Raw genomic sequence first — 9,676 nt, forward strand, 5'->3', positions numbered from 1 at the left:
AGCTGCCAAGACTGCTCTGGGTACGGAGACAGTGCACGCACGTACATGTCACCACGCAACATGTATCTATCACCCCGGCCAGGGGTAGCTGTCTTAGGGCCCCGCAGCACAGAGGAAGCAGCGGTAGGAATGGGGTCTGGGGTGAAGCAGACCCATACCCAAATCCTGTCCCCACCCTCAAGTAGCTGTGTGACCTTGGGCACATTGGGTAACCTCTCTGTCTCCCCACTCTGAGATGGAGATAGCAGTACGTCTCTCGTGGGGTTGTTGGGAAGGTTAAGCGAGGTAGCCTCTGACACCCATAGCCCTTAATAAACCTCAGCTAGGGGATCCCTGGGTGGCTCAGCGGTTCAGCGCCTGCTTTTGGCCCAGGGCGCGATCCTGGAGTCCCTGGATCGAGTCCCGCGTCGGGCTCCCTGCTTGGAGCCTGCGTCTCCCTCTGCCTGTGTCTCTGCCTCTTTCTGTGTGTGTCTCTCATGAATAAATAAATAAAATCTTAAAAATAAATAAATAAAATAAACCTCAGCTAGTAGGACGACTGGTAAGGCGGTTCCTCTCTGTTATTCAATCGTCCGTGTTTCCCGCAAACTCCACCGGCACAGGGCCCAGCAGGAATGTACATGAGGGAGGCCGGTGGGCTAAACTCCTCCAACAGTGCTGCCGTTTGTTTGCACGTTCTTCGTTTCTATGAAGGATGGGGCTTTTTCCTGTTGCTTTTTTTTTTTTTAAACACACAGCCCTCTTGGGCTTTTATTTTTCCTACTCTTAGTGGAGATGGGAGTACAGAGAAATATTTCTCTGCCACTGGAGCAAAAGGGGTAGAAGGTCTTGGAGACTAACAGGGAGAAGTGGGGACACGGACAACCCAGACAGCACAAGCCCTGTCTTAAAAGATGCTACTTAGATCCACATGACAGGCATCTCAATCGATGCCAAAAGGGGCTATGAATCTTCCATGGCCAGATATACCAATGTTTCAAGAGATGCCAGAAAACTTGATTATAATTTTTTAATCTCTTGATTTTTTTAAATGTTGGCTCAAAATATTTAGAAATACCATGTAAGGCACGGTACATGTTAACGGACCCAAGGGCTGAACCAGATCATGGATGGTGACCTTGAGACAGCTCCATCTTTTTTACCATCTCTACGTCTCTGCAATCTGAGCTCTTCATGATTCAGGGCCACCATGCCACACCGCTCCAGTGGGTGCCACTCACATTCAATTCCTTGAGATCGATGGCTTAGAGCAGTTGCAGGGTCCCTCCCGTACCCCCAGAACCAGGCCACGGTGGAGCTGCAAGCAAGCCTCTCTCCAGACAGACACTGGCCCTTGCCAACCTCTCCCTCCTCTGACTTATTGGCACTAAACGTACCACCCAATTCACAGAGGATCACAAGCTGCACCATCCCCTCATTATCTCAAGCTCTTGTATCAGTGCGGAATGCCATCAAAGCACAAAACCCAGTCTCATTCAGGATGGCATCATTAATGTACGCCTTACCTCCCCAACTGAAATGCAAACTCTTTATGAACAAGGATCACATCCTATATCTTTTCGAACCGTGTAGCACCTTTTACACCCTATTCGTATCCAATACCTATCTATGTGTTGATGGATTCGACACAGAGGGAATCCTGAATTAATTGCTGTTACGGGTGGCATGTGGATTAACACTTTGGGATACAGAAGAAATCTCTTTCCAAAGAAAGAGGACTATGTAGGGAAGAAAGAGGAATATGCAAAGGCTAGTCCCAAATTTATCTATCAACGAAAAATGAGCCATCTCTGTGGCTTGCCTATCAGCACATGCCAGCAGCCAGAAACAGCCGCAGGGGGCTGCTTTCATGATATCACGAAGAGTAGCTTATTTTTCATTTTCTCACCAGTAAAATGGAAACATCCAAGCTTCCTCGCCATCTCCTAGAGAGGCCAAAGAGAAGGAAGAATGTATAAACCTCTTTATAAAGTATATTTCAATAAATCAGAGATTATTAGGTGTGTCACAGCTGAGCGCCCTGTTAGGTGGCTAAAGTATATCAGGAAAAAAACATTCTCAGTTGTTAATTTGTGACTGGGTTGAACTATCTATATTTAACCTGAGGATTATTTAATTAAATAGTTTCCTTGGGGACTACCTGCAGTCCTTGTGATTTGTTATGTGGAATAAAACAATCCATTTGCACTTGTATTTACTCTTCACTTCCCAAGGCTACTTAGTTGGGGTTGGTTTTTTTCTTTTTCTGTTTTAATAGCCCTAGAACCCCTAATAAAAGGGAGTTGAACAAACAGTTTGAGAACAGAGGAGTGAGTACAAACACAGAGTACTTGAATCACAAGGTGGTCCAGCTGGAGTCAGCCTTGAGATGACTGAATCCAACCCGTTCCTTTTACAGATGAGGCCACCAAAACCCCAAAAGTTTGGGTGACTCCCCTAAGGATAGGGCCAGCGAGAGAGTCTCTGCCCTCGCCATCCCCAGTGATTGCTTGCTCTGCCCTCCCTCAGCTCCTTCCAACATCTGGAACCATGCTCCTGAGGGGCCTAATCCCGTAGGATGAGGGAGGGGCTCATAGGATCAGAAGCTATAAAGCCTATACCAATAGCAAAATTGTACCCAGTATGTGCTGCGTGTCTGCTAAGTGCCAGGAGGCCAAACACCGGAGACAGAGTGGGGAACCAGGGCCCGGGTGCCTGCTTTGCCAGATTGACCTTGGAGTTTGGCAAGATGCTGAAGGAGAAAAATAAATAAATAAATGGGTGTGACACCCTCAGAGAGTGACAAGTTCTAAAGCAGTAAGCCAGGATGGTAGGACAGGGTGAGGAGAAGGGGGCTGCTTGGGATAGGGGGTCAGGGAACCTGACTGGTGGGCAGGAGGGCACTGTGGGGGCCGGGGTGGGAGGTTGGTAAGCCCCTGGCATTGGTTTGAACATCACAGCTGATGGGAAATTCCCTACCTCCAAAGGCCAGCTTGGCTTGGGCAAAAGCCCTTTCCTGAAATGAGCTGAAATCTTCCTCCCTGGGACTTCAAATTTCAGTAACTCATTCTCCCAAGTGTCACAGAAACCAGGCAGCGAATGATGTTAAGCAGTGTGTTCAAATGCAAAGCACCATCCCAAAATAAGACAGTTGTTTCAGTGTTTTGATTTTAAATGGTGTGTTTGGGAAAATACAACATACCAAGGAGATGACTTACATGTTCTCATTCAAGCTCCAGTTCATAAAAGTGTTTCAGACCACCACTTCAAAGGAGGCTCAGACAATCCACTTCTAGAGTCCCGGATCTGTCCTCGTGAGTCACCTGACATCATTAACAAGACCCATCAGGTCCCTTCTGCTAGAACTGTAGTTGGGGCTGTAGAGCATCAGCCGTGCGGCTCCATTGCCCCATCATTTGGCATGGCAAAGGAACCTTGGCTCTGTGCGTTCTGCTTTCTAAGATATTCATGGAATCATAGGACTAAGGACTCATCTGGTCCAAACCTCTTATTTCAAAGACAAGGAAATGAAAGGCTGGAAATGAGAAGTGGCTACTCAGGTTCACAGCAAATTATGGCCAAGGTGGGACTTGTCTTCTCCAGTCCCCAAACCAGGCGAGCCACAGCTGGGCAGTGGTCCTACTATAGAACTCTCGGGGTCACTTGCACGTTGGCATGGACTTCTGATCCTCCGGTGATTTTTAACGTATGTTTAAGAAGAGAAAGCCTAGATTCCTAAAGCCCTCTCAGCCTGTGGACCTACAGCCTAAGAGTCCTCCTGAGCATCTGACTGTGCGCCGAAGGGGCCAGGCCCCCTATTCGGCTCTGATGTGCGTTGGCCAGTGCGCAGGGACCATGCGTGGTGCGGGCAGACTCAGCTCCAGCCCCAAACCAGGGCAGAAACTGCAGGATAGAAGGAAAGAAGCAGAGGCAAGGACAACACAGAAACCCAAAGTATGTTGGCTTTTACCTGAGTCCAAACCAACTGCCTGGCGGCCCACAACGCCTCAGGGCACTCAAGGCTGGGCAGCAAAAGGACCAGGAACACAGGGAGAAAGAGGCCTGAGGAAACAGGCCTCTCGGAGCCGGTCACGGAAGCGGCCTGCGCCCTGCCCTCCTGCCTCCAGCTTGAGGCGGGAGCTGATGGGCAAGCGCCTCCTTCCTTTGCTTCAGGGACTGGCTGGAGCTCAAGGGCCTACAGTTTTTCTCCCTCTGACCCCTGCACTAGCAGGAAGACATGAGAGGTGAACCGGGAATGCTGGAGTGTGGACAACATCTCTCAGCAAAGGGTGCACCCCAAGAAGGCACACCAGTTCGAGCAACCATCCAGTGCCTTCCAGAGAAGGCCCACCCAGGTCCCCCCTTCAGGTGGACAGGAAGGCCGCTTAGACAGGGATCACCCTGGCCCTTAGGGGGCTCCTGCAAGAGCCTGGATTTCTCCATCACCATTAGGCAGGATGACACCCCTCTGAGGGCTAAAATATTATTCCTTCCACCGCTGGCCAGGTGGCAGCACAGCTCCCCCACCCCCACCCCGGGGACTTGGTTTTCAAGGCGGCTGCTGCACTTGAGGGTGATCCCCAGGCACTCCCCACTATTATATTGTACCTCAGTTTCCCCATTTACAAAAGAGGCAGAAAACAAGCATACCCTCTGCTCACCACTCTGATCCCCTGGGCTGTGGAGAGGGTAACCAGACGGGATGGCAACATCCCAAGAAAGGACAGGCTGAGGGGGAGACATATTCTCCTCCATGCCTGTGGGTCCCCAGGGGAGGATGAATATTAGAAACCCAGATCTGCTGAGTGACCCCAGTGCCATCTGACATCTGCCTCCCGATTGGAGTGTGGGGGATGAGCTTGTGTGGTGTGGGGTCAGACACACTAGGTACAACTATGTGATTGGGAACACAGACTTTGTCCTGAGCTTGACTTTCCCCATCTGTAAAATGGGTCTAGCAATAGTACTTGCTCATAGGTGCTATCAAATGAGACTGTGTGACGGAGGGCTGAATCCAGCACCACGCATGCATGGTAAGTCTCCACAAACACTGAGCCGTGTTAGTATGCTTATTAGGTAAATTTTGAAGAATCACCTACAACATATACACCACCCATGAATTTAAGGCAGGACAACCAGAAGGTGAGCCACAGCAGCCAAGCGCACCAGGTTGTGACACTAAACATCTGCAGAGAAGGGGCTCTGTCCCTCCAGAGGGCCACAAGCTACTCTCACACTCTCAATGCCACCTCTGTCCAGGGGCTTTCATTCCCAAAACTCCTTCCTCTCCACCTCATCTGATCCTCACCACAGCCCTATAAGGTGGGCAGGGTAGGGTGTGTTTCCTGTACCCATGCTTAGAGGAGGAAAATGAGGCTCAGAGAGGCAAAGTGATTTGCCCAAGGTCACACAGCTTGTAAGTGCCTGAGCAGGGTTACACATCCAGGCCTGCCTGACAGGGTGCCAAGAGTGAGGTGCCAAGCGTGCCTAGTTTAAGGAGGCACTCGCTTGCCCCACCCTGAGAGTGAACATCTTATCTTCTGCCCTACTGCCTGAGCCCACTAAGCAGCCTCGGGCCCTTCCCAGGGCACTGAGACTACTGTCTCCACACGCTGCCCTGGCAGATCAACCCTGCAAGAACCTGCCCCCAGACCTTCGGGTGGACAGATCTCCTGGCTGAACTAGGTGTCTCCCTCAGTCAGGATCCAAGAACATTTCCCAAAGCCTCAATACGAGAGCCACGTCCCAAAAGAATGGAATGGAACAGAGGTCAAAGGTGGTACCCTGACAGCCACGTGAGGCTTCCATGCACCCTTGAGGCTGAGGGCCAGGGCAGGCAGGCTGGGGCTGGGCCAGCCAGGCCCCTCGGAGGCCTCACAGCCCCCATCAGCCTTCAGGAGAGACGGGCCTGGACAGGCAGGCCACACGGGTGAATCCCGGGACAGGGATGCTGGCCTGCCCAGCCACGCCCTCCTCTCCGCAGCCCCTCAGAGCTCAGCCAGGCTCCAGCTTGGCCTCCCTCTACCCCACACAAAGTGTGGGAGGTAACAACTAGCCACAGGAAATTAATTTTGAATCCGCAAAGTAAAAAACTCTTTTCTAAATGCAGATGATTATATTTACTAATTAATTTTTTTTTAATTTACTAATTAGCTTGCTGGAGTCTGGATTACTCTGTATTGAGCTTTTCTAAGGAAGCAACACCTGTGCACTGAGGGGCATCTAGGGTAGTGAGCAGCTGTGTGGGCTTAAAAGCCGACGTGCTGGAATGCAAATCCCACTTTGCGTAGACAAGTTGCTCAGCTGCTCTGAACCCATTCCCTCCTTCTATAAAAAGGGAGCAGGACTGCTATCCCTCAGGTCGTGGCTACTACAAAAACCAGCCACAAGGTACTAAGTGCCTACCATGGGCCAAGTCTTCGTTTCATTTCATTTTTCCCTTTTTTTTTTTTACGAATTTCACTTTTCCTGAATGTATATGAGCACTTAAAATAACACTATAGGAGCTTACATTTACGTGTAACTTACACTCAGTAAAGTACATACATCTCCAGCATGCAGCTCCATGAACTTCCGTGTGTACCCACTCTATCTTCTAATGGAACCTCTATCATCGTAGCTGTTTTGCCTGCTTATGAACCTCATATAAATGAACTTATACAACCTGCACTCTTTTTGACTGGCTTCTTTCTCTTAACCTTATGAGGTTTTAAAATTTTTTTTAACAGAGACACCTGGGTGGCTCAGCATTGAGCGTCTGCCTTTGGCTCAGGGTGTGATCTCGTGGTCCCGGGATCGAATGCGTGCATGGAGCCTGTTTCTCCTTCTGCCTCTGTCTGCGTCTCTCTCTGTGTGTCTCTCATGAATAAATAAATAAAATCTTTCTTAAAACATTTTTAACAAAAGATTTTATTTATTTATTTATTTATTTTTGAGAGAGAGAGAGAGAGCAGTGAGGAGGAATAGAGGAAGAAGGAGAAGTAGAATAAGAAATGGGGCTTGATCCCACCACCTGGAGATCATGACCTGCACCGAAATTCAGAGTTGGTCACTTAACTGACTGCTACCCAGGTGCACCCCTCCCCTTTATGTTTTTGTGATTCATCCATGTTGCTGTGTTTACCTGTCACTTGTTTTTGTTTTTTTTTTTTGTTTTTTTTTTTTAATTTTTAAGGTATTTATTTATTTATTTATTTATGATAGTCACAGAGAGAGAGAGGCAGAGACACAGGCAGAGGGAGAAGCAGGCCCCATGCACCGGGAGCCCGATGTGGGACTCGATCCCGGGTCTCCAGGATCGCGCCCTGGGCCAAAGGCAGGCGCCAAACCACTGCGCCATCCAGGGATCCCTGTCACTTGTTTTTGTATATGGCTGCATAGTACTCCATTGTGTGACTGTGCCAAAGCTCACCCATAGATGCAGTTAGCATCATCTCCTTGTCCTCATCCCATCTTGCAAATGGGGAAGCTGGGGATCTAAGCTGCTCGCTAAGTTTTTAAAAAAGCCAGAGGTCGCAGAGTGAGGATGACCCTGAGCAGGGATTTGAACCCATGGCTCTCTGACTCCAAAACCAGCTCCTCACCTGGGGCAGCAGAGCCTCTCATCCCCCTGAGCACTGGGGTGGGCAGAAATGATGAACTCTGTCCCATCTGGTCATGACCTCCTTCTGCCTGGGGTACAACTGGGAGTCAGAGGGACAGCTACCCGACTGGCCCCAGATAGTGAGAAAATTGCCTCAGATTTGGCCATGGCCAATATTTATTTTCACTGTACCCCAAGCTGATGGCGTAGGTACAGTTGTCACTCCCAGCTCTGTACCTTGAGACCTGGTCTTCGCCAACATGTCGAAATAACTGCAAACATCCTAAACGTGGTGGGAACATCCTCATCCCCTGACCAGCAGCTGGCTCTCATGGGCAGGAGGGAACGTGGCCTGGCATGTGGACAGCTCTTGCCCTGGCTCCTCAGAGATTAGTTTCCCACAACAGTAACTCAGAGGTAACCCTTTGTGACTTCTGCAAAAGGAGTATAGGCCCTTAGACCAGAAGGTTTTCTGTAATCCAAGCTTTACCCACCAAAAGGTGGGTCACCACAGGAACTCCAAGAGCTAGCCTGACCTCAAAGAAAGGCCAAGGTTTTGTCCTGCTTCCCAATGCTCAAGGTACCTACTTGTGCCCAGCAGACCAGAAACCTGCCTGAGAAAGGCCATCCAAAAGGCAGCAGGGGGAGGTGAGGAGCCTGGGTAGTATCTCCCCTCCCCCTCTGAACTCAGGCACTGTTTCAGGCAGTCCAGCCAGACGTGATTAAATGGTTGGCTACGTGCAGGGGAGTGAGATCCCAGGGGAAGAAGGGCACAGGGCCAACTCTCCAGGTGGCCCTGGGGCACCCTTTGCTCTGTTGATCATTAACAGGAGCCACCCCATGGCAGGCAGGAAAGGGGAAAGTCCAAGGGGGTGGCCCGCCCCTCCTCCCAGGCACCATCCTCCAAACATGCCAACTCCAGGCCGCATGGGACATGAGATCATGATACTGGAGGGGTGTGTGCAGAGTCATCTAATCCAACTGGCTGCTTCTTGTGTCCCTACAAAGTCTCCACGGGCCAAGGGAGACAGGAACTGACACCGGTCGATTTGCAGTTACTATGTGCCAGGGACTGTGCCAAATGTACTCAGTATGCCAGCCTGTGATATGGTGGTGAAGTGCAATGAGGGAGCTGGCCTGCCTGGGTTCAAATCCCAACACTGCTAGCTGTGTGACAAATTAGTGAACTTCTCTGCACCCCAATTTCTCCATAAGGAAAATGAGAATGTCGAAGTGCCCCCTCCATGGGGTGATATGAGCATTTGATGAGTTAACACACACAAAGTTCTCAGACTACCTGCCACTTATGAAGAGTTGTCATTGCTAATGTTCACTTGATCCTCAGTCACCTCTTGAGATATAGATGAGAAATCCAAGGTTGTGTCACCTGCCCAAGGCACAGCTGACACAAAAGTAGCTGGGATCTGAACCCAGGTCAAAGGGTTCCATTTCCCTTCTTCTTCCTATCATGACTCTCTCTGTCCCTTTGACAACCAGGGCTTCACGATCCAGTGGACTGAGAAACCTTTCTCATGTCTGCTTCCTGGTCTCTCAAAGGCCCTCTTTTCACCAGAGTGCCAATAAGCTGCAGTATGCCCCTAACCTTCCTCCTGAAGATGAGGCTTCCCGGCCTGGGGAAGTAAGTCATTGCTCAGTGGCCAGAATAGCTTGCTTCTTTTTGCTGCTCCAAGAGAAAAAGACCTGTAGCCAAAGGGCCAGACCATGAGTTGCCAGGTCAACAGCCACGGAGGCCCTGCCCTTATGCAGGCCCCCAAACCAGAGATGCCCCAAGGCCAGGGACAGGAAGTGAGGAAGTAGTGGTTGTGCCCAAAGAACTTGCTGACAAAGTCAGACCTGGCCTTTCCTGTTCCATTTCTTTAGTGTAAGCCTTACCTCCAGCTATCTGCATGGCTCCTGTCCTCCCCATTTTAGAGGCACCCAGGCATGGAGGTCTCCTGCCAGCTCTGGGCTCATACCTTCCTGGACTTCTGCCATCCTAGAGCACAGGCTCATTGCCAAGGTCCTTCCATCTTCTAACATCCTAGAAGGAAAGGCCCAAAAGTTTCCTGCTAGGTCCTTTTCCACAGAGCTTTGGATCTATCTCCTCCCATACCC

This window comes from Canis lupus, chromosome 8 (assembly GCF_003254725.2).
Source record: "Canis lupus dingo isolate Sandy chromosome 8, ASM325472v2, whole genome shotgun sequence".
In the NCBI taxonomy this organism is placed as follows: domain Eukaryota; kingdom Metazoa; phylum Chordata; class Mammalia; order Carnivora; family Canidae; genus Canis; species Canis lupus.